This window comes from Cricetulus griseus, chromosome X (genome assembly GCF_003668045.3).
Source record: "Cricetulus griseus strain 17A/GY chromosome X, alternate assembly CriGri-PICRH-1.0, whole genome shotgun sequence".
In the NCBI taxonomy this organism is placed as follows: Eukaryota; Metazoa; Chordata; class Mammalia; order Rodentia; family Cricetidae; genus Cricetulus; species Cricetulus griseus.
Window position 1 is genome coordinate 124,068,930 of NC_048604.1, and position 25,193 is coordinate 124,094,122.

General features: G+C 39.7%; 1 long non-coding RNA gene across 4 annotated transcripts in view; it reads right to left on the reverse strand.

Moving 5' to 3' along the window:
• The window catches only part of LOC103160033, an 80,706-nt gene that overhangs the window by 51,927 nt on the left and 3,586 nt on the right, over positions 1-25,193 (reverse strand). For all 4 annotated transcript variants that reach the window (XR_003488317.2, XR_003488318.2, XR_003488319.1 and 1 more), the window contains one exon: positions 25,046-25,140. This is a non-coding gene — a long non-coding RNA (uncharacterized LOC103160033). The remainder of the gene's footprint in view (positions 1-25,045; positions 25,141-25,193) is intronic.

Here is a 25,193-nt window from a genome sequence, read left to right on the forward strand (position 1 = left end):
TGTAGTACACAAAAACAGTGACCAAAAGACAAAATGTCAAAGTACCCTAAATTCTCAATTTCCTTCTTAAGTAACATGACAAAATTATGAAAGATGTGTGTCTTAACTTTTCAAGACAAGTAAGACTTAGAAAACCCATTGCAAACATATAAAAAGCCATTTATAAGAGATGTGTAGAAACAAGATAAGTATTTTTGGGTTAAAAGTCTTGCCTCATTACAAAATCTTTGCATTTTTCTAAGTTTTTGCTGTTCTCAAGCAAATTTTACAACAGCCATAATCGCAAGAAGTATTTTTAGTAAGCAGCTTTTGAACTGATGAAGTGTTTCAGACTTTGGAGCCTAAGGAGACATGAGTAAAAACACTGTGCGATACTGGATGGGATCCTGGAACAGAAAAAGGACCAAAGTGGGAAAATTCATGAGTCTAAATTGAGTCTGGAGGTTGGAACTTTTGTAGCATGTTAATTTCCTGGTTGTGATAAGTGTGTATACCATACTGAGGAAGCTAGAAACTCTGCACTATTTCTTTAACTCTTCTGCAAATATAAAGTCAGTTAGTTCAAAATAAACAATCTTTAAAGAGAAAAAAATTTCATGTTATATTAAGAACCTAAGGGCGATGGAGAGATGGCTCAGTGGTTAAAAGCACTGGTTGCTCTTCCAGAAGACATGATTTCAATTCCCAGCACCCACATGGAAGCTCATAACTATCTGTAACTTTAGTTCTAGGGCTTCTGATACCTTCACACAGACATATATGAAGAGAAAATATTAATGCAATTAAAATAAAGATTATAAAGAACCTAAATCATATGGAGGTATAGTGATACATGCCTTAATCCTGATATTCAAGAGGCAGAGACAGAAGACTATTGCAGGTTCAAGGCCAGCCTAGGATACATAGGGAATCCCAGGCAAAGGGCTACACAGTCAGACTGTCTCAAAACAGAAGAAAACAAAATGAAGAACCTAAATCTGAGAACTCACAGCAGTGACCATGAGTGAAATGACTCCACTAGATGGCACTCTATTTTCTCCAGTGCCCAAATGCCTCATCCATCCCAATATATGTTTTTTACCTCTAGCTTATTCCTGGCACATTACATAGACACAGTTCTTTCTATAATAGATTCTATGATTTCACTGACTACACAAAATAAGTTTCTGCTTTATTTCTTGGAAATGTCTTCTTTCGGGATTCAAGCTTCATTATCATGCCAGAACACTAATATGAGGTTTACCAATCCAGTCACTCAACACATTAAAGTGTTGCTTTGTACTACTGTCCTTTGTACAGTCTGAAGAAACTCATTCCTTTTAATATTTATCACCATGAGACCTTTCCATCCTCCTACAGACTTCAAAACTCTACCCCATTCAGACAGCAAATCCCAGTAAAGCAGCAAACAGCCTCTTTCCACATTGTTACAGGTCTCTCAGGATGCAAGACCCTCTCCTGGGCAAAAAAAAAAATCTCTATTGCTCAAAAGAATTTTTAAAAAATAGTAATATAACCATTTCAGGATGTCCCAATTAAAATGGAAACATTCATATTGTTCATCTACCTAGCTCCAAAAACATAAACTTGAATCAAAAGTGTTATATCCCTTAAATTTTACAGATTAAGCCATTGCAGTGCTTTAAAATGAACTGGGGATTGAAGACATAAATCAGCTTTTCCAGAGGACCCAGGTTTTATTTTTTATTGTAAGCCCCATCATAGTAGATCAAACTTCTGTAAGTCCAGTTCCAGAAGATCTAACATCCTTTTCTGGCCTACAAGGGTACCGGGCATGCACATGGTGCACAGATGTGCATGTAGGCAAAACGCCTATATATAAAATAATTTTAAAAAATTGAACCTGGAAGTTGGGCATGGTGGTACACGGCTATGATTCACTCATAAGACTGAAGCAGGAGTATCACAATTTCTAGCCTTGTAAAAGTTTCAACAAAACGGAACTTGCTGTGGAGGAAAGAAGAATTACTCCCAAGTTCCCCAACGAGAATCCTTTCTTGTGAGCAACAATTTGGCTACTTTTATATAAAAGCAACCTTTAAATAGCTCCCTTCTACTTAGAGCCCTTCTAAATTCATTATTGTTACTCATTATGAGTTCACCAGTATTAGTCAGCACAAGTTGGTTAGTCACCGGGTTTTTAAACCACCACCCCTCCCCTTTCTGCTTTTCCTTTCCCTCTGGTATTTCGCAACATTTGAGAGGATGAGTAACTATACCCAAGAAACCCTTCTGGGCTTTTCTAGTCTGTCTGTGCTCTAAACAGCAACCTGACCCCTATTAGTAAAAGGAATGCAACTCTTATGCTCACATGCTTCTCCATGGAAAGGGGGAAACCTGTGTTTTAGGGAATAACATTCAGATTCCAGAGTTTGTTTCAATGGCCATTGTTTCTTATGACCTTATTAGCAACAGCTTGAATATTCAAATGATTTATCCCTTTTTTCCCACATAGTAAGTACATGAGTAGCATTCTCTCAACTGGAAAAAATTGCCCTATTCCAGGAATGGGAAATGATCCAAGATACAGGTCAAGCAAGATCCAACAAAATCAGTTCCAACTTAGCGTTTCATCTGTAAAGCCTTCTCCAAACCTGACATCACCATAGCCAGTTTACTATCGTGAAAGAAAAAGGTGACCACTACGAATAATCCCTAGAGACCTTATGGTGTCTATCTGCCTCAAAGCAGATACTCCACCACAAACAGAAATGTTAAGGGAAAAAAAAAAACTCCTGTAACCATGGAGACTACCTACCTGCTTCCCTGTTCGCTGAAGTCCTTATCCTTTCTCACCCATCTTGTGCCCTCTTCTCCTCCCAAGGGAAGACCTCATCCTTATGATTAGCTATTGTACCTGTAGCATCTACCATTCAGATATACACACTAAATGGCTACAAAGCCAAATCTCCAACTCCACCTTCCCTTTAAGCAGACTGGGTTCAGCTTCTTCACCTACCCACAGGCGTGGTTTCTCTCCCATCCATGTGACAAAACAAATGATGCCATGAAAGCTTCTCCAGGGAAAGCAGCAGTTATAAATAAAAAGTATTGTTCAGAACTCCCAATTTTCCTAATGTTTACAATATTAAGGTAATCTGCTCTTGCAAGGAGACCACTTAATTCAACGTGCACAAAATCCATCATGAACCGCCATGGAGTTATAAGTTGTGCTTTAAGAAAATTGAACCCAGGCAGGATTTTTGCATGTTATGAAATACTATGATGGGAAAGTTTCTCTGTACATGCCTTAGTATAAAGAAAACCTGTGAAAAAATAAAAGCAAGAAGTCCCTTCACCTGAGCCCTGGCAAAACATTCAATTAATTGCTAGTCTCTTTCCTGAAGTAATTAAGGGCCAAACTAAGGGTCAGTCATAAGATAATGCAGGACAGTGAGAAATCCACCATGAGATAAACTTGTTAAACTAAGTATATGACAGTAACTGAGGTGCTGGACACATTGACACCCAAAATTCCTTCAACTTTGGTAAAATTTACCATGTTAGGGGAAAGAACAACTATACGACTGTATTTTTTTTAGATACACATAAATAGCCAGGCATGGCAGTGCACCTTTAATCCCAGAATTCAGGAGGCAGCGGAAAGTGGATTTCTGAGTTCCAGGCCATTCTGGTTTACAGAGCGAGTTCCACGACAGTCAGAGATACAGAAAAACCCTGCCTTGAAAACCAAAAATTAATGACACACATACAAAATACAACACAAAAGGACCTGGGAAATATTTCTTTATAAACCAGGAGAGATGGCATACACTTGCAATCCCAACACTCAGGGATTGCAGATCAAGTCTGAGGCCAGTCTAGGCTACACAGAAAGACCCTGCCTCAAACAGAAATAAATATCTCTTCCAATCACTTCTTCTGGGTTGGGCATGGTGGCTCATGTCTGTAATCTCAGTACTTAGGAGCTGAAGCAGCATGATTGTTGGGATTTCACAGCCAGCCTGAATTACACAGTGAGACACTGTCTGAAAAACTTTGTTTGAGCTGGAGAGATGGCTCAGAGGTTAGGAGCACTTAACTGCTCTTCCACAGGTACCGAGTTCAATTCCCAGCAACCACACAGTAGCTCACAACCATCTGTAATGAGATTTGGTGCTTCTTAAGGCACCCAAGCATGCATACAGGCTGAATACTGTATACATAATAAGTAAACCATTTTTTTCCTTCGGGAATACACATTGGCAGCAGTAAATAGGGACCATGGCTCCCACCCATCTCCCTCACTTTGGACAATGATTGGTCATAGTCCTGACTGAACCAACTGACTAGCCTATCAGCTGGCAAGGCTTTAAAGAAAGTATTTTCTCCTCACTGTCACCTGAGGCAGGACCAAATCAGGTGTGTCATTGCCACAGAAAGTTGCTCTTGTTGTGACATCACCTTCTCTTTCCACTAAGCCGAAGCCAGGCCCTTTATGTTCAACTGCCAACCCTGGGCACCTATTATGGCTTTCCTCCTCCCTCACTGACTTGTGGGAGGCTCTGCATTGCTATCCTTGGAAGACAGGAAGACAAAGAAGAAACAGAGAAAGGCAGGACAGCTGAGACAGTAAGGAGACATTCTCTTGCACAAGCACAGTCCAAGTTCAGAGGCATCCAATGGCGGCAAGGCACAAGGAAAAGTGGGCTTCCAGCACTCTGTAGTACCGCATGTGCATCCCCAACCATAAGAGGGACAGAGGGGGAAAAGAGTTGGGGTTTCTCACAGATTCTATTTGCCAGGCACTGAAGTGCCTGGGAGAACAGGGACCACTGAGAACAGGGACCGTCTCAGTTGTTATAAGAGCCAGACTGGTCAATTTGCTTATAAAATGCAGAGAAGTGAAGAAATAGATAAAAGAAAACCACATCATTACAATTCTTCTCCTGTGGGTATTTTCCTTGAAATCAAACCTTATCTTTGGCATTGCAACAATACTTCTCAGACTTAAAACCAGAGAACAGAGCTTACTACCCATGTGCTTTCTCTGGAAGCAGGGCTACCTCTTCTGAGTTAAAGTTGAAATCCATATAGAAGATCTGTGAGAAAAACCCACAGCACTCAATGGGAAAACCCAGTACCAGACCCAATGAGCTCATAGGTCATCCATCCTTTCCTGGCTGCAAAAGCCCCATTCCTGCCTTGTCCCCTTGTCCCCTATTTGCCTGCAACATGTTGTAATGAAACCCAGACAACTTTAGGAGAAAATGTCACCATTTATCATGTTCTGCAGTGAGCAACTGAACTGCTTTCATCTGCCCCTCTAGGGTACAGTCTGGGGAAATGTAATTCTAAGCACCCAACGGGCATGTGGAGAGATGGGTATCATAGGCTCATGAATCTAAACCACTTGTACTAGAATTTCAGCTGAATGACTTCCATATTATCCAAGTGTGAATACCTAATATTAAATATCACACATGGAAATTCCATTTCTTATGATGTGTGACTCAATTTGAATCTTCTATGGTCTCTATGGTTTGGTGCTTTACTTTCCAAAAAAAAAAAAACTTTCAGAGAGCATTTGACAAAAAGCAACAGTAACTTCATGAATGAAGAAAATGTGGTTGTGTGTACACACACACACTCAGTCTCAGAATTTCCAATAACACAGATGAACCTGGAGGACACCACGCCAATTAAAACAAGCAAGTCGGAAACAAATATGCATGACTCCACTTATAATGAGAACCCTAAAGTAGGCACTCATTAAAAACAAAGCAGCAAAGCGTGTTTGCCAGGAGACTGGGGGAAAGGGCTTTGTACATACTTGATTTTCCAAGGTGAGAAAGTTCTAGAGATCCATGGCACATCCATGCATGCACTATAGCATGCATTCAGCATGATTTAAAAGGCAAATTAACCTTATGTTTATCTGTCATAGTAAAAAGAAAAAAAGAAAAACACAAAGTACCACCTTCTTCATTACAGATTCGATAAACCTGCAGTTTGATATTTTCTTTAAAAAGATATTTGGTTGCTGTCGTTTTGAAAATGGAACAGTGAGAATTAAGTTGCTTTGAAGACTCAAAACAAATCATTATGAAACTACTGCTTGGGACAAAGTTTGTCATTTTAAACACACATAACATTCTCATAGCAGGAAGGATCTTGACATTTTTCTCAAATGGTATGCATGGTATGCTAAATTGCCTTCTAAATAAAATGTGACTTTTAGCAAGAGGATATATCACAAGACAGCCTTGGAAACTAAACACTGCAGCTATTATAACAAAGACAGCAGAGTGAATCATTCATTTGTGGACAGAGAGAAGAAGGGTTGGTCAAACATTATTAGCCACAGCCTCACTTTTCATTGCTTCCAGTCTGGTTCCCCCATCTACCAAACCTCTTTACTGAACACTGGTCCATCAACCATTCCTCTGAATTACACAAGTCACTCTACAGAAGGAAGAGTGTTAAGAATGATAAACTCAGGTTGACGGAGCAAAGAAGCAGAGCAAACCTAAGTAAGTCTCCTTCTAAACATCAAATTGCTTGTAGAACTCATAATTTGCCTTTCCACCATAAAAATCATTACATAAAGGCATGTGTTGGTATGCTCAATGCTATTGCTCATATTAACAGCAATGTGGTGCATATTTCTATATCATAGAAATCCCAAAACAAGCGTTACATAAGTCAGTTTCCCAGTAGTTTGGGACTCCTTGGCATTGGCGATCTATGATTCATAAACAATTTCCCCAGAACATTTATCCAGATTTATTATTCAAGTATGTAAAACTATGAACAAGACAGGAAATGGATTTGCTTAGTTTGTGATTTTTATACCCTTCCATGTTGTAAAGACAAAACAGAGAAGTAAATTTGCTTCCTGCTTCAGCTCTGACTCAATGAAGGGATACTCGGTGCTACTATCACACATATGGAGCACTGCTCCGGAGGATACAGGATAGGATAAAACACAGAAGCCTTCAGTGGAGATACTAGCATAAGAAATGCTGTATGAGAAGCCTATCATGGATCACACTGGCAGGGGTCTGAGGAACAAAGGACAGAAACATAGAGAACAAGGCTTAGGGGTACGAGATGAAATGAGAAATTCTCCCCAAACTGAGACTGAGGATGTGGGGTGACTGGGCAAGCACTTGCGTGACATGCACAAGGCCGTGGGGTTCACTCTCCAGCATCATTAAGTACATCAGTACAGGGAGGGCCTCATAATACACAGGTCAAGAATTAGGAGCAGCTTGTGTACCCCGAAGCTGCAAAGAGGAAGAAGTTGTATCCCTAGAGAGCAGACAGGAATTTACAATGCACATAAAAATGACATGAAAATCTGGGACAATTCGTGCTGCTTATAGCCAGGACTCCCTGAAATGAGGAATACAGCCTTGAGTAAAGAAGGAAAGTCCACGGTGCTGTCATCTCAGCACTTAGGAGGCTGAGGGAAAACAAACTAGAGAATTCGTGGCCAGCCTGGGCCACTATAACAGCCAGTACTGTATCAAAAAACCAAAGCTAAGTGGTAAGGAGATACAGATACTCTTCCATCTGCTTGTCAACAGCACAAGAAATCTTGGGCTTCCTCACTTAATGCTTAAAGCATGCACAGCTTATCTGGGGGATGATGAGTATGTCTTCTATTTTAATTTTAAGTTGTCAAATAAGTGATATCTGTTATGTACAACATATTCTAAAGTACACATCCTATGTAATGGTTAACTGCAGCTAATTAACAAATGCCTTACTTCACAGAGATAGTAGCACTTTTGGGTGAGAACACTAAATTAACGTCCATGTTCCTTCAATTTTGCAGTACAATACTCTGTGTACAACAGACTCCGATGCCTTACTCTTCTCTTCCTATCTAATCACATATCCTTGATCATCACAATTCCATAACCAGCCCAGGGGCAGCCATCAGGCCTTTCTACTTCGGTGAGGACACTTTTTCATGCTGCGTGATTTAGAATTTACAGATCTAAATCTGAAGCCAATTTCTGGATGTGATAACTAGCCAGACACATGTTGTCTTCCCTTCTCACCTGCTGGAAAGAGCTAACCCTACCATGATAAAAAGAAAAGACAAAGGAGTTCATGATCAACAACTGATGTCAGGGACAAATAACTTCAAAGGCACTACATTCTGGGAAGAAATGAAAAAAATAGGTCACCATGACAAGGAGTGAATGAGGGACAGGATATGAAAATGGATGTAAACAAGAAACATTTCTTTTTTGTGATGAACAAGAGAAGAGCTGGTCTATCTTGTGCTCAATTCTTGTAGAAGTGCCTCGAAACGTTAAAGCATCCACCATATGATACAGTAGGACCTTTCCTTTCCCTACAGCTCTCAGTTCTCAATGTTAAACTGACCTCTCTCTTTGTAAGTTATCTGATACCAAGTCAGCACTTTGGACAGTGAGGGACTAACACAGCCACTTCAGTTACTGCTTGTGTTTATGGTCAGCAATCTCAAATGAGCTACTAGGTATTACCAGTCAACAGTATGTTTTAGCGACTCAACTCTCTCCTCACGGCTTGAGTGTCTTTCACTCTCAGCTTGGCAGTTTCTTTTCCTTAGGCAGGTGCATCACTACAGGCTTCCCAACCAAAAATAATTAAAAAACAAAAACCGTCAGGAAAGTAGTGGGTTAGTCAAGAAAAGAAAGTATTCAGAATGAATGACAGAGCAACAGACGAATTAAGCAAAAGTACAGAGAAAGGGGGAAAGGAGCTTATCTCCAAAGCCAGCCACAATACTCTGGGTTCCTTGTATTTGTGTCCTTGGGTAATCCCCTACTAAATATTTTTGGCTAACTTTAAAGGATTAGAGCAAGTGTCCTGCTAGTTGTAGGCCTGTGTCTTACGAAAGGCTGGCAGGAGTGGTGAGATGGCTCAGCCAGTAAAGGTGCTTGGCATTCTATTCTGATAACATGATAACTCTTGAACACACACACACACCAATAACAACAATTTTGTGTAGTTTATAATCAAAAGTGATAATGTAGCCTCATCCTAATCCTGTCAAAAAGAGAAATAAAACTCAGGTGAAAGACAACCCAAGATTCAGGTTGCTTGCAAGATGAGGTTATAGCTTAGTGGCACTTGGCTTTCATTTGTGACACTCTGAACTCAAATCTCCAGCACCTAAAAATGTTACTTGATATAGAGAATGAAAGGAATAAAATACTATGGAATTGACATGTTATTAAGAAAACTGGAATGTCGTTGCTTTCTATTAGAGATTTAATCCAAACTCCATAATGCAAAAATCACTCGAGACTTAACACTTGGTAGGGTGCTTGTCATTCCATCTGCAGTGCAGGTGCATGTTTGTAATCCCATCACTCTGAAGTGGAGAATGGGAAATTTAAGGAATTCAAGGGCTCCCTCAGTTAGCTGGTGTGTTTGAGGCTAGCCTGAGCTAGATGACACTGTGGAAGGGAGGGAGGAGGGAGGGAGGGAGGGAGGGAGGAGGAGGAGGAGGAGGGAGGGAGGGACTCAGACACGTGACTTTTGTTTCCCTTATTCTCCATTTCTGTGCAAAAACCATTTCTTTTCAAGTCTAATTTCTTCTTGCTTTATTTTCTGGGTTTTTCCTATAGAAAATAAGTTTTTACTATAGCAATATATTTCTGCCCTGCTATCATTTCCCACTCATTTGTTCTAGGGGTTTTGCACATAGCAACTACACAAATCTGTTCCAAGCTGCTCACAGCATTAGCATCCTTGGCAACAAACATCTAAGGATGAATATATCCTGAAACTAGGAACAGTTAGTTAGCTGAATACCACAGTTCTGAAGGTCTCTGAAGTACTATTTGTGCTATATGTATCCCAGATATGTCAATTCTTGAGAGCAACACATCTCTTTATCCCTGTTCAAACAGTCTATGGAAGGCTCCAACAGTTAGCTTGCTAAATGAGTTAGTTATTCCTCCAATTTGAAGCTAACTCCATTAATTCCCTGCATATTTAGCTAAAGACAGATATTTATTTAGTGCTTCTGTTTTAATCTCCTGACAAGTTACAAATAAACAGTAGAATCCTTACATGGATTTTCAGAGTATCTCTAGAAAAGAACACCCCTATTACTGTAATAGCTAAGAAATAAGTAGAAAAATCAAGAAAATAGTTCTGACTAAAGGTTTCCTTGCTTATAAATACTGCCTAGAGACTAATAAATAATGGATTAATGCCTGTCCAAAGAAATCAATCAGTTTGATGAGACATTCAAATATAGAAAGTGCTAATAAAGAAACAATAACTGTCCTTGCTTATGAACTCCTTCAGGGATGAGACTGACCAGAAATAAGCTATGTATTCACATGTACAAGGCCCCCAGGTTCAATTCCTAGTGACATAGTGACATTAAAAAAGAAAAACAACACACAGATGACTAATAAAATTACACCATTATATAATAAAGCCAGTAAAAATATCACCTTCAGGAGTTTAAAAATAATTGGTTAGTTGGAAGAATTAAAACAGATGTCCAAAGCTGTAACACGAGTTCTAATAGGTCTTAAAATTAAAAGCCCAGAGTCAGATATTAGGAGTGAAAGCTGAAAGATTAGAGAAGCAGAACAGCCAACCACTAGAGCTCTTACCTCTATGAAATCTTCAGACTGAAATGAGCCCAAGCTCCTGTTTCCAACTGACTATATTCCTCTCTCCAGCTATCTCACTTCCTGTCCATCTATACAAACCTCCAGATCTATGGTTAACTAGTGACTAGCTCCGCCCTTTGATTTTTCAGGTAAGCTTTATTTGTTAGCGAATAAACAAGATATCACTGCACAAAGCAGCCAATGTCATTGAACCAATGATGCGGGCCTTAATACAAACAGTTTGGCAAAATCTTAGGTGACCTCTGTTTTAAAGAAAACAAATCAAGATGTATAGAGTTCTTTTCTCAACTACACATGCACAGCTACAAACAGCTTCCTATCTTTACTATTGGTACCTTGGAAACTCTATGTAAGCTCTATGTTTATAACACAGAATACCCATTGACGGCTGCTTCCAAGCACACACCAGATTTGGCCTCATATACCAGTTTGTCTTAAAACCAAGCTAACACCTTAGGTTGGGTGCATATCATTTCAAATTTTACTTCATTCAGTGTCCACACTGTCCTCTGGGTGAATTACACTGACCCACAATCAACACAGGAAAAAAAAAAACCAATACCAAAATTATTACAAACTACAAGAAAAACCTTCTCCAGTTCAAAACTGAACAGATCTGTTTCAAAGGCTCAAAGTATTATGTATGAAGCTACTTCTTTCAAGTGGTGTTCCAGTAAACCAGACAATGACAGACTACCAGTATGAATTCCAAATCAAGCCTTCTAAGCAACACTTTCTTTAAAACTGCTTCTAAATTCTTACTGTTCCAAGAGTACCTAATTCTAAATATTGCCCAAATTAAGTTTTTATGATATTAACTATTAGCATTTAGTATAGTCACATGAAAAGGGCAGGCAATGACCCATCTGCAAACCCAGCATGTGATTGGCTAAGACAGGAGGATAACTTTGAGATCTGCTTACACTATACAGCAAGTTTCAAGCAAGCCAAGGCCAGACACCAAGATGGGTCTATAAAAGGCAATTAAGTAATAATTCAAAACCAAAATGCTGGAGTACATCCAGGGCCTAGGTTCAAATTTCTAAACCAAAAATTAAAATGTTTCCTAAGAAGCAACTATAATCATGCTATACAAACTTAATATGTAGACGATGCTCTTAGGAATGTTGTTAAAATGCAGAAAAATCACATTCTGAGATGGGGCCCATACACAAACTAATGTAACAAAAAAGCTAGCAAGCTCCTGGGCAAGTACTCTTGATTCCTAGATCACCCTTTAATTAGCAGACTCTGCAATAATCATGTGACGTCATTTCAAAGCTGTGTCTCTCCAAACTTTTGACTCAAATGAAAACAGAATTGAGGAGTGGACCCTTGAGGTGACTAGGCCATTAGGTCAGTCACCATGAAAACTAGGAGTGGACCCTTGAGGTGACTAGGCCATTAGGTCAGTCACCATGAAAACTATCAATATTTCTGGTACCTGTTGGCACTTTTGGTCTTTAGCAATGTGTGGATGAAGAGACGTGCTGCCAACTAAGGAGCAAGAAAGAGAGCATGCATCACTAAGTGATGAATCAATCAGTACCTAGATTTTAAACTTTTGTCATTTTGTATTATTTGTAAGTTCCCAGTATTCTCTCTCCTTTTAGTGTATATATGTGTGCATGCATGTCAGTGTGCATGTGGGACACTAGGTATCCTACTCAGTTGTTCTGCACTGTGATTGAGACAGTCCTCACTGAATCCAGAGTTCTCCAATTCAGCTAGGTTATCTATCTGGTCAATAAACCCCAGAGATCTAGATCTGCCTGTCTCCATCATCCCAGCACTCAGTATTTTGTTAGCAGTCCTTGGGACTCAGAAGAGATTTTAGATCAGCTCACAAATAATTGTTATGTGCTTTGTGGAAGGGTTTATACTGAGGGTGTAGTTCAATGATTTAGGGCTTGCCTAGCAGTATGAGGCACTAGATTACTTCCATAACCACAGAGTTTTAATGAATAGAATCTACAGATCCAACCCATCTTTTCTTTCACAATTAGAAAATCCAAAGCACTGTGTACATTTGAGTTAAAAAGCTAAAAAGTCAAGTTTCATCCAAATAGCAGGACCAAAAACAGCACACGCAATCCCATGGCAAAATTACATCTCTGGAGGGATCCAGCAGTTGCTAGCATTCTGTCTATCACAGTGTGTCAGGCAAAGTGCACCCTTCCCACACAGTTTCCTCCATTTCAGAGGCTGTAAATACCTGTGGACAGAGCCCTTTCAAGGTGAGAATCCGGTTCTAAACTACCCAGCCTGAACCAGATGTGGTGTGAGTGCCTATATATACCCCAAGTTACTGTGCAAACAGCTGAGGTGGAAGCATCACCTAAGCCCAGGAACTTGAAGCCAGCCTGGACAGCTTATTTGTGTATGTGTACCTGTTCCTAGGTGTCTATGCTTACACAATCAAGCATGTATGTAGAGGCCAGAGGTCAATGTTTAGTGTTTTCCCTAAGTTGCTTTCCATCTTACCTTTTCAAGCAGGGTCTTTCACTGAATGTGGGAGCTTGACGATTCAGCTAGGCTGGTTGGCGAGCAAGCTCTAGCAATCAATCCTCCTAAGTCTGCCTCTCCAAAACTGAGATCACAGGTATGTCATTACAGCTTATATGTGGATACCAGAAACTGAAATCAGGTCATCAATTTAAGGATGAACCATCTCTCAGGCTCCAATACTTTGATCTTATATATTATTATTAGTGTATGTATATGTGAGCACATGCTGTGTATGTGTAGGTCAGAGGATAACCCGAGTAGGGCTCTGTCCTTTTACCTTTACATGGGTTCCCAGGGCTTGCATGGCCAGTACCTTTACTGCTAAGCCATCTTGCTGGCTCCCATCCCTACTTTCATTTTTGAGACAAGCTGTCTATGTAGTTCAGACTTACCTCAAACTTGCCATCCTCCTGCTTTATCACCACAAGTGTTGATATTACTGACATATGCCACCATACTATAGGTTATCACTCAATTACATTTTTATTTTCTTCCTGATCATCTCATCCCCTCCAGGTAGCAGATGAAACTGTTAGTTTAATAACTGAATTTCCTGATTTGAATTGGATCATCCTTACAGCATCTTTTCTTTGCCAAATGGTGCATCCCAGACAGAAGCTGTTTGTTCAGCATTATTTTAACAATATGAAACTCAGAAACAACCTATGGCTACCTATAATAATAATTACAAACACATCTAATAACGAGAAAACACACATTGTAAAATTAAAAGAGCCGACCACTGCGATTACAGCTGTGGGAAACTGTAACGTATACATGCAGACAAGTACCAGATTACAAAATAGGATAAAGATTTTGCTGGAATTAATCGTATTTTGTCCTCTAATAATTGTGTTATTGACTTACTGTTTCAATTATATACATGTTTGTCTTCAACTTTCAAAATGCAATGTGGGACACTTTTTAAATATAGTTTTGTGAGCATGCCTTGGCAAAAGTGCAAATAACACACCTTAGAATTTTCCTCTTTATTGTGCAATAAAACCTCAGGGTCATTGGTTACTAGCAGCATGACCTTGTGGAAGCTAACTATTCTGTACTGTTTCCTCATCCATAAAAGGATTTACTGTCTACTTCTTGACCCATTTAGTACATTAAACAAGGCAATACAGAGAGCACCTGACTCACATAAGCTTTCTTTCATTGTAGCTAATATCACAGAAAACAGATGTACTCATATCTCTTAGAGGAAAGTCATCAAGGAGGAATTAACTAGAGATAACAGTCAAGGCAATTTAAGATTCTCAGCAGTTCTCATACTCAGAGGGCTGTGAAAGCACAGACCAGTTTTAAAGACCCTCACTATTATACTGGGCACACCTACAATATATAGGGTAACATCTTTTAAAGGGAGGACAGTCTCTAGGGAAAGAGACATACTGTTATCAGAATGGGAGAAGGGCTATTTAGTATGTAGAGAGACCTAACATTTCAACACCAAATTGGGGGGAGGGGAGTCCTTGGCAGAAACTGATAAGTCCTGTGCATGCCTAACACTTTGGTGCTGACGTAAAAAACACCCATCTTGAGCTGACATCTATTAACTACAAAAATCAGGGTGTTAACTAAGAACAGAAGCTACTAGTGCCTTAGTGGTGGCCTTGCCTCAAAGCAGCCCTTGCTACCTCTCTAAGTCAGTTTGAGTTCCTAAGCTTACATCTTTGAATAGAATAACTGGTTAGTATGACCCCACTATCTCTTCTGGCCCTCTATTTCAACTGTTTCCAGCAGAAACATCACAATTTGAATCATGTCAGCTGGACTATCAAAACAAAAACAACAACAAAAAACAACTTGGTGTGAACGAAAGTCAAGGTGTATATAATTGAAATACCCTTGGGCCATTTTCACATCTTGCTTTTGACAGTGACAGCCACAACAAACAGATGGCTGCTGCTGACAGGGACTGCATCATTAATCCTAAGGATAATTGATGCTTTTTACAGCTTTCTGTTTAGAAAGAGACTTCACACATGAAGAGGCTCTACTTGATCTCTAAAGCTGAATGAAACAAGACTGTTCGAACTAGTCTACCCCTTGTTCAACTGAAGACACTTAAGACTTTGAAAAGTGAAGGGTAGTGGCTGGTAAGTTAATTCAGCAGTTAAGAGCACTTGCTCTTCAAGGTCCCAGGTTTGATTCCCAGCACCCACATGGCAGCGCCCAAGAGTCTAATTCCAATTCCAGAGACTCTGATCCCCTCTTTGGGCCTCTGCAAACACCAGACACACATGTGGTACACACACAGGCAAAACACAAACACAGAAAATAAAGTAAAAGTGGGAAGATTTGCCCAAGATCCTATAGCAAATGAGTAACAAGCCCAGGACTTGAATCCAAATATTCAAAATTCATAATTACTACTTCCTTTTGTTTAGGCTCATTCTGTTTCTGAAAACACTGACATATGCTGCCTTGTTTCTCATGATGTCACACAAAAATTAAGTGAATTAAAAAAAATTGCACACTAATATTTTATTTAAACATTTAATTTCCAACTGATAAATGGGTAACTGGTATCTAAACAACTATAACAGGATTAGGAATCAACAAATGACTTATCCTACAAGGAAGTGCATATTAAAAATCCCTTCCAGTCTTCTTTTTTTCTGCTTTTTAAGACCTTTGGAGACTATCCTGGCACTCGCTCTGTACACCAGGCTGGCCTCGAACTCACAGAGATCCTCCCGCCTCTGTCTCCCAAGTGCTGGGATTAAAGGCGTGCACCACTCAACACTCGGCCCAGTCTCCATTTTAACACAATGCATTACTTATATGTGTGGCAATGCTACTGTGAGTAAACCACTGGCTGCCAGTCTAAAACTATAGTACAAACTTGGATGTATGGTACCATACTTGGCAAGATCACCTTGCTTTATGTAAGGTAGTTTAGGATGATTACAAAAATGCACAGTCATCTAATGACATTTCTCAGAACTTACTTCATAAAGGAATAAATGTATGTGTATACTGTCTTGAAGCAGCAGCAACCCCTTTCAGAAAAAAATAGCTTATGAGAAGCAGAGCCAAAAACTAGAACACAGAGCCTTCCCAAACACTAAACACTTCTTACCCTGGCTAAGTATTACCTAGTCTCAAGTAAAACGCCTTTATTTGTTTGTTTGTTTACTTATTTATTTATTTGGTTGGTTGGTTTTTTGTTTTTTTGTTTTTCTTTTTTTTGAGAAAAGGTTTCACTGTGGCCCTGGCTTTTCTGGAACTCAAGATGGCTACTTAACAGTTACATGTGGTACTATGTGTTCCAGAAGCTAAGGCAGAAGGGTCTCTCTCCAGTTTGAGGTCAGCCAAGAATGCAGAGCAAGACCCAGTCTCAAGACACAAACTGCACCTGAACAGTGAAGTGATTCAAAATTAGTAATCCGAGGGGTTTTGTGCTTGGCCTTTACACACATCCAAACCATGTTAATGGTACTCTAATTCTTTGTAGCAAAATCCCCTCCCAAATGGGATGGCTTGTAATGCCAGTCATGCCTCCTTTTACAAACAGAAGTAAATGTATGCAATAAGGAATCCATCAGCTGAAAGGGCCTCCATTACCAATCTTCCACCTACAAAAGCTTTTCTAGACAAATTAAAACTGGGAAACTGAAAAGCCTGTAAAGAAAATATTTTGAAGAGAATCACACTGTCTAACTATTCCCATTTTCCTCCTTTGAAAATACTGTAATGAGTCAGCAGGTGCTTACCACCAAAATTACTTTTTATCACGAAACTGCAAACTATTTGTTTAGACAGAAGACTCAAGGATAGATAACATGCAAATGATGCATATTAGGAAAATGCAGGTCCCATCTGACAGTTTATGCAGGAAAATCTTATGAGGTTGACATGCAACTATTAAGGAACTCAAAGACAGAATCATCCCCCACCCTCCCACCCTGTCCCTACAAAGGAATCCCATTTCCTTCCTTTGGGGCATGTGGGAACTCCAAGTTCTTACCATTGTCTGCCAATAAAAGGGAGAGTTAGTAGTAAGGAACAAAATGAGTGAAGCTTTATGGTACACAGAGGCTAAGAAAACAGTTTAGTCAGTAAAGTGCTGCTTTTGCAAGCATGGGAACTGAATTCAATCCCTAGAGCCTTGTTTAAAAAAACAGGCATGATGGTACATGCTTATAATCCCATAACAGAGAAGATAGATTCAGGCAGATCCCTGGGGCTCACCTACTTAGCCTACTTAGCAAGTTCAAGACCAGTAAGAGACCCTGTCTCCAAAAACAAGGTGGAGAACCCTTTGATCTATTCACACACAAGGAGACAAGAGGGAGGTAGATATTAGGCTGAAATATAGGATAGTCCCCGGTGCTTAGTAGAAAAAGTCTGAGCTATTCAGCTAGGGGTTTCTAGAAGGCAGTGTGAAGCCTCTTAACAGTATTCCCAAGGAAAGGTTTTATTTAGAGGTATTCCTCCCAAGTCCATTGACTAACTGAAAGAAAAGAACATTTAGGTTGTCTGTAGACTACAAAAAATGTAGCAATGAATCTCCCCCAGGGAGAAGGTCCACCATCAATAGTCCAAAGGTGCCCCATCTAGAGGATGATATAATCTAAAGTTAATATAGCTCCTTTGGGCATGATGTTAGTCTAAGAAGCATTAGAAATATACAAGAAAGAACAAAAACTATGATGCTGGCTCTGGGATCAAACCTGAGAGGCAGGCTTTTTTTGATCAAATTCAGGTCATTATGTTAGCACAAGCACTTCACTGATCGAAGTTATCTCCCCACACCTTATAACCATGTTTTGAAACCCATTAATAGCTTTATGCTGAATTACCTGAGATTAGAATCTAACCCTGTGTGAGAAATAATGAGAAATAGTAATACCAAAGCCCACAGCAATAAAAAATAATGTGCTAAGTCACTAGAGCCACTTAGGAACTGACTAGGAATCAATGCAGCAGCAGGTTGACTTCTAGGCCAACGGCCTAGTCATATCTCCCAAAACCCCAGTGCCCAATGAACCATTTCTACAGACATGTATGTTCTTCCCCAGACGCCAAATAAAGCGCATTAGGAACTCATTGGCCATAATCACATAGTGATGATCCTTCCCACTCCCAGTTATATCTGATTTTGTTATATTTTGCATGGCTGAAAGAATACAGCTACATCATAGGTAACTAAGCACTCACAATAAAAGTGTTAGTGTGGTCCCACCTTCAGTGAACCTTCTAACACGTATGTATTCTTAAACACTGCAAGATCAGATATAACTTAATTAAAAGCAGGTCTTATGAAAAAGAATGTGGAGGGTTGGAGATGTAGGTCATGCTTGCCTAACTAGCTTGCACAAAGCATAGGGTTAGATATATATAGTATATAGGGTTAGCACCATATATACTATGCATAGTGATGCCTGTCTATAACCTCAGCACTCAAGAGATAGACACAGAACAAATAGTTCAAAGCCACCCTCAGCTGCACAGGAAGTCTGAGACCAGTTGTAACCTGATAAATGTTGAGAACATATTTTAGTTAATGTAAGTTACAATTCATGCTATTTGTGAAAGTCTCACTATAGCCTAAACTGGACTCATCACTTTCCTGCCTCCATCTCCAGGGTGCCCGGATTAACCAGGCAGGCATACTCTCATGGCTAAGATTCTACATGCATTCGCAAGATATGCAATTTATGGTTTGAGTGGATTATACAGGTTGTGGACTATTTTTGCTCCAGCTATGCCAGTGGTGAGTAGTGAGGTCACTACCAGAGAATGAAGCATCTAATGGTACTTTAAATGCCTTTCATTCCTTTATGCCCTCGATGACTTTAGTGAAGGTCTCTACAATTTGTAGAAATGGGTGTGGATGAGGTCAACATGCCTTTGATTTTCCTTTTTCTGAGACAGGATCTCTCTCTGTAGCCTAGGCTGGCCACAAACCCATGATCCTTCCATGTCTACAACCCTATTAGGATTAGTCATGTACCAACATGCCCAGTCCGTCTGTAACACAGGCTGAATCCTCTAGCATGCTGGGTAGTCCTGTGTGCACCACTGAACTACATCCCAGTCCAGTATCTTCTTTCTTTTAACTACTTTCAACAATTCTACTAAAGCACACAGATAAGTACTGAAGCCAGGTTCTGGAAGAAGCTATTCAGTGGTAGTTTACACTATCTATGCAAAAACAAGAGTCACTCCCTGAATACCTTAACATATTAAGCACCTGCTGTAGATCTAAGCAGAAATATACTAGTCCTTAAAGAGATTCTTGAATGGGGATCAGGCAAATCAGAAACATTTCAATTCATTGTCAACTTTCAACAGCATCTAACAGATGGAAAACACAAAAGTTGAAGATTAGTAAATCACTACCATCAGCAGATATTACTTAGAGCTGTACAACAGCTTCTAGAATGTAGAGACACGAATTTTGGTGTGCTCCTTTCTGCAGTACCAGGGAACTACTTCCCCACACCATAGCATTACAGGTATGTCCACTTCAGTCCAGGACATCAAGGCCAAAAAATGACTGGAGATGTTTTTGCTTAACTTTCCCATCAAAAGATGGATTTGAAAGGACTGCCAGCCACGAGGCCATATTGGGCAAAATTAGACTCTTAAGTCAGGTCAAAGCTGCCTACTGCTAGTGCAATAGTGAAATAAAATATCTGGCCCCAGGTCTAATATCTTATTCTTACTCCTAAGGTTGATTGCAAAAACCAGCTTCTATTATTACCCTCTCTCTACTCTGATTTCTTGCAACAGGATTGCAGCTCCCATCACCATCAGATGTAGTCTATTTTCCCACCTTCTCTATCAGTACTATATGTGGCTAACTGAATTCATTCAGACAGCAGTAATCTCTTTCAAGTCTAGACCTCATATATAAGAAGCCTTATATGCCTTGATACTATCTTAAAAAATCTGACCACCCCACAAAGTGTGAACAAGACTGAGGTACCTGGTTACAAACTAGAAAGCATGGAGAGTAAGTAATCGAGGCCAGAAAGCCATCCTCCAAACCACAAGTCACGAATGAGTATCAGAAGATAGGCTGAATAAGCCCAGCCTACCCAAATTTTCTACTGCTAAAATCAGGATCAAAGAGGTGGTGGTTTAAAAATCTCACTAACTAAACTTCGTAGTTTGATGGTTTGTTAAGTAGTAAAATCTAATTTAGACAATAAAGAATGAATTATTCATCAACTCATTTTATAGACACTAATTAAGTCTTCATTCATTATTTCTAGGTCTGACCAGGGGGTTACTGTGGATACAGAGATTAACACAAAACAGTACCTGCAATTCCAGCCATTTCCCCTATATAGAGGAAGCAGGAACAAGATCTACTTAGGAGGACAAAATGGTTCAAAAAGGCCATATTAGAATGGGCATGGTATTACCTGTCTTTAATTATAGCACTAGGGAGAGGCAGACAGATAATATTGTAAGGCCAGTATGAACTACATAGCTAGTTCCACGTGAGGACTTGACTTAAGAGACTACATTTGGGATGGTTTTAAAAAGCCAAACACCATTTTGACAAGGAGACTGGAACAGGGAAGTAGCTCAGTGGTAGAACACTTAGCTAGCACATACAATCTGAATTCCTTCCCCAGCAGAAGGAAAGGAAAACAAAACAGAAGACAGTGAAAGCAAAAACAGATACAAGAAAGAACTCAAGGAATGTTCCAGGGGTGGCAAACAGTTTAGAACAGATGGAATAGAAGGAGGAAATGGCAGATGATGGAGCAGGAAAACAGATGGAAGGCAAATACTGAAGGGTCTCATATTGTACATCTTGCTATGGAATTTGAATCCCTCTTTTAAGACTGAATGCTACAAATCACCCCTAAGGAATAAATGGAACAATTAGATCTGTTATAAGGAAGCTGATGACAAATGGAAGACAGATTAGAGCCAGAGTCCAATTCAGGGACAGCAGTTGGAAAACAATTCCTACATTCTCAAAGGGCAGTGGAAATGGGGAAGAGAAGATGTCTTTGAAAGATGCTTCAGAGACAAGAGCAAAGTTCAGGAGACTTGCCAATCCACTAAATATGGGCTGGGAATGTAAGAAAAGTTGTGTGGGAAGATCAGGAACCATGTCAAGGCTCTACTACTTTGGAACCCTAGAAGCATGTAAGTAGATGAATTCAGAAAGAACAGAAGAGTAGACTAGAAAGGAATGTCCATGTTCTTACAAAGGCAACTGTGGCACATCCTCAGGGAGACAGACAACAGGCTGTTAATAAGTGGCCCCCATCCAGAGCCTGAGTAGGGAAACAGATGGCAGAAGATGGAGTAATAAGACTTAGGGCATGTTGTTACATTGCTTGGTTCAATTGTATTGTTTTGTTTTAAAGATAGGGTCGCAGTCAGCCAGTGATTGATCCCTGCACTCAGGAGACAAAAGCAGGTGGATCTCTGTGAGAGCAAGGTCAGCCTGATCAACAGAGCAAGTCTACAGAGAAGAAACCCTGTGTGGAAAGAAACCAAAGCCAAAACAAAACAAAAGGATTGAGTCTCATAATACGGCCCAGGCTGTCCTCAAACATCTGACCTGCCTGCCTCAACCTATTTAGTGTTGGGATTTTGAGGAGTATCTTAACAAAGGGAAAGGAGGCCATTCAAAAGATGAAAGTGATGGTGTGAATACAGAACATTCAGGAAAGATAAAGATGCAGAAAACAAAAAGCTAATGGATGATGACATCCTGAGGGAAGCAGCAGTAATGGTGACTGGGGATAGAAGGAAATCTTGAGGCATCAATTTTGCCCATTTTCTCCTGCAGCCCACAGGTTCCTCCCATCCTAACCAGAGGAACCAATGACAGTAACTTAGACGACATGAGTGATAGCATCTATATCCAGGGAGAAAACATTGATCATTTTACACTGTTTTATTTTGATTTTTGAGATAGTGCCTCACACATTAGACCAGGGTGTTATCAGACTTGGGATAAACCTCCTGTTTCTGCCTCTTGAGAACTGGGATTATATTCATTCAATCACCCAAGAAAGGGGAGGCAGCACATACAACTTTTGAAATCCCTTTTATGCCACCTCCTACAGCAATGGATATCAGCTGTGATTCTTGGGTCACATATTTGAAATGTGCTTATGTAAGTTTATCAACCCAAATCCATAACCAGAAATGCTCCAAAATCTGAAAAAGTTCATGTCTGACCCATATGATAGTCAAAATATAGATATACTAAAATAAAGTTTAAAATTACCACCAGGCAGCATGAATAAGTGAATAAGTTATATAAATATAAATGAGAGCCATGCTTAAAGTCAGGTCCCATTAGGTAGAGACAAATATTATAAAAAGTAAAGTACTTCTGGACTCAAGCATTTTAGGGAAAGGTCTGCTTAACTCTGTAGCTAGCTTAAGCCGACAGCCACCAAATAAATCATCTTCATGTGCCCTCAACAATTAAAAAAGCTTTTAAAAGAGCAGACCCTGATGATAGCAGAAAAAAACACAGGATTAGCGAGTACAGCCTGTGTGGCAGGGGCTAGTAATGGGAACACAGGGAACACACTGTGCTGGGACAAGCTTGTCACTTCAGAGGGCTGTCACCTGTTCAAAGAACTCTACTCATTGCCGTCTATGGAGAGCGACCTCAACACTAAACAGAGATTTCTTCCTGATGGTCTGCCAGCTGATCCAGGCAGCTGGCAACCAGCTCCTCCTACCACAGGTGGCCATAGCTAATGAGACGCTTTAAAGTAATACAAGGCCATCATGGTGGTGCGTGGCTGTAAAGCCAGCATTCAGGAGGCTAGGGCAGAAGGGTCTGCTCCAGTTAGAAGCAGCCCAGGCAGTACTATTAGTCCCTGTAAGTCCCTGTTTCAAAAACAAAATTTAAAAGTGAAAAGAACTCTGAAGTAAACAAGGATTTCTTAGATAGAACAAAAGGCAATAGTTATAAAAAGAAAAGCAAATGCACTTTATTAAAAATATCAAAAGACGTGTTAAGAAAAAGGCATTTCAAAAAAAAAAGAACAAAGGATTAAAAGGTAAACCATGTGTTGGGTAAAAAAGGGCTTTTTTTTTCTGAAGCAGGGTCTCACTAGCAGTCCAAGCTGTCCTTGAATTAACAATCTTCTTGCCCCCAATTCCTGAGTAATAGGATTATAGGTGGTATGTACCAAACCATAAATACTCATACATATACATCTGACAAAGGACTCACACAGAATGTTTCTTACACTAGAATAAGGGGGGATCAAAAGTGAGTAAGAAGTTGGGCATGGTGCTTCATGCCTTTAATCCCAGCACTTGGGAGCCTGGGCTAAGAGTTGGAGGCCAACCTGTGCTATATACCAAGTACAGGGCAAGCCTGAGCTACTTACTTACTGCCTTAAGGGGGGAGGGAAAAAAGATCTAAATAGGCACTCACAAAAAAGTATACAAATATCAATGGCATCCACAGCATTCAGCACCACTACTAAATAAAAAATATTTTTTAAATCCACAAGGATCACCTCACACTAATTAGAATGGGTACTGGGGGGGGGATAGAAATTAACAAGCTTTGGTAACACTGTGGAGAAATGAGAACCTTCATATTACTGTTAGGAATGTAAAATAGTCTAAACACTACAAACAGCAGTTCCCCAAAACATTAAAAATACAATTCTTCCAGTGACTACTTTTTTTTCCTTTCTCTCCATTTTTTATTTAAATTAGAAACAAGATTATTTTACATGTCAATCCCAGTTCCCTCTGCCTCCCCTCCTCCCCTGCCCCTCACCCCAACTAACCTTCCTATCTCATACCCTTTCTGCTCCCCAGGGAGGGTGAGGCCTTCCATAGGGTGTCTTCAGAGTCTGTCATTGTGTATATACTGAAAAAACTGAGCAGAGCCTTAAGGAGGTATCTGTAACCTTATGTGTACAGCCGCATTATTCTCAACAGCCAGAAGGTGGCAGCACTCAAAAGTCTATGGACAAGTGAACGGATCACATATACACACAATATATTAATGGGCAGACCTTGAGTATTCTACTGAAAATGAGCTATTAAAGGAGGGGGAAGAACAAGAGAAAGAGAATGGAGAGAAAGAAAGAAACCCAGAGCACTGTAGAAAAGGAGGAGACAACCTATAGTGTCAAATTCATAGACAGAAGCTAGAATGTTGGTTGCCATGATAGTATGGGGGAATAAGGCATTATAGTTCAGTTTTGGTTTTATAGGAATTCTTGTGATGAATGATAGGGATAGTTGTCTAATAATGTGAATGTAGTTAATGTCATTAACTATATACTAGAAAAAAACAACTTAAATAATAAACTGCAGGCATGTACGTTTTTAAACACAATCTTAAAGTATGTATTTTTAAACCTACAAAAAATACCACTATGCCCTCCTCAAAAAAAGGTAAAATTCAAATAAAAAAAATGATGTGTGACTATAGTCTCCTGCTTGGGAAGCTGAGGATCACTTCAGCTCAGGCATTATAGCCCAGCCTCAGCAACAAATACAGTGAGAGCACACAAATAAATACATACATAAATAAATAAGTGGTGTTGCTTACGATGTAGAGGAATCAGAGCTCTTACAACCCGCTAGTAGAATTAAATTGGTACAACGACTTTGGAAAACCGTTGACATAGTCTACTGAATCTCAGTGCTGTAAGTACCACACTCTTTCCTAAGTTTGTCTGGAGAACTGAGTGGAAATGTGAACCAAAGAACACAAGCAATAATGTTCAAAGATGCTTTATTCATTTTAGCCAACTCCTGGACACTATCCAAAGATGTAAAAGGAAACAAGTAAATTATCACTCAACCTGTGAAAAAAGATATACACCAGAGAGTTCCTATTGTGTGATATTATTTATATGGATCTTAAAACCAGATTAAAGCAGTGGATTAAGTTTTGTTATTGTTATTTTAATGGCAATTTAGTTTACCTTCACGATGGCATTTGAGATGAATATTGAACAGGTTGGGCAAGAACTCTCCTGAAGTGCTGGAAATGTACTAGGCTTGATCTGCCACGGACTGCCTATTCACAGAAAACATTAAGTGAGCATCAATCATGCTTTGGATTAATGCAAG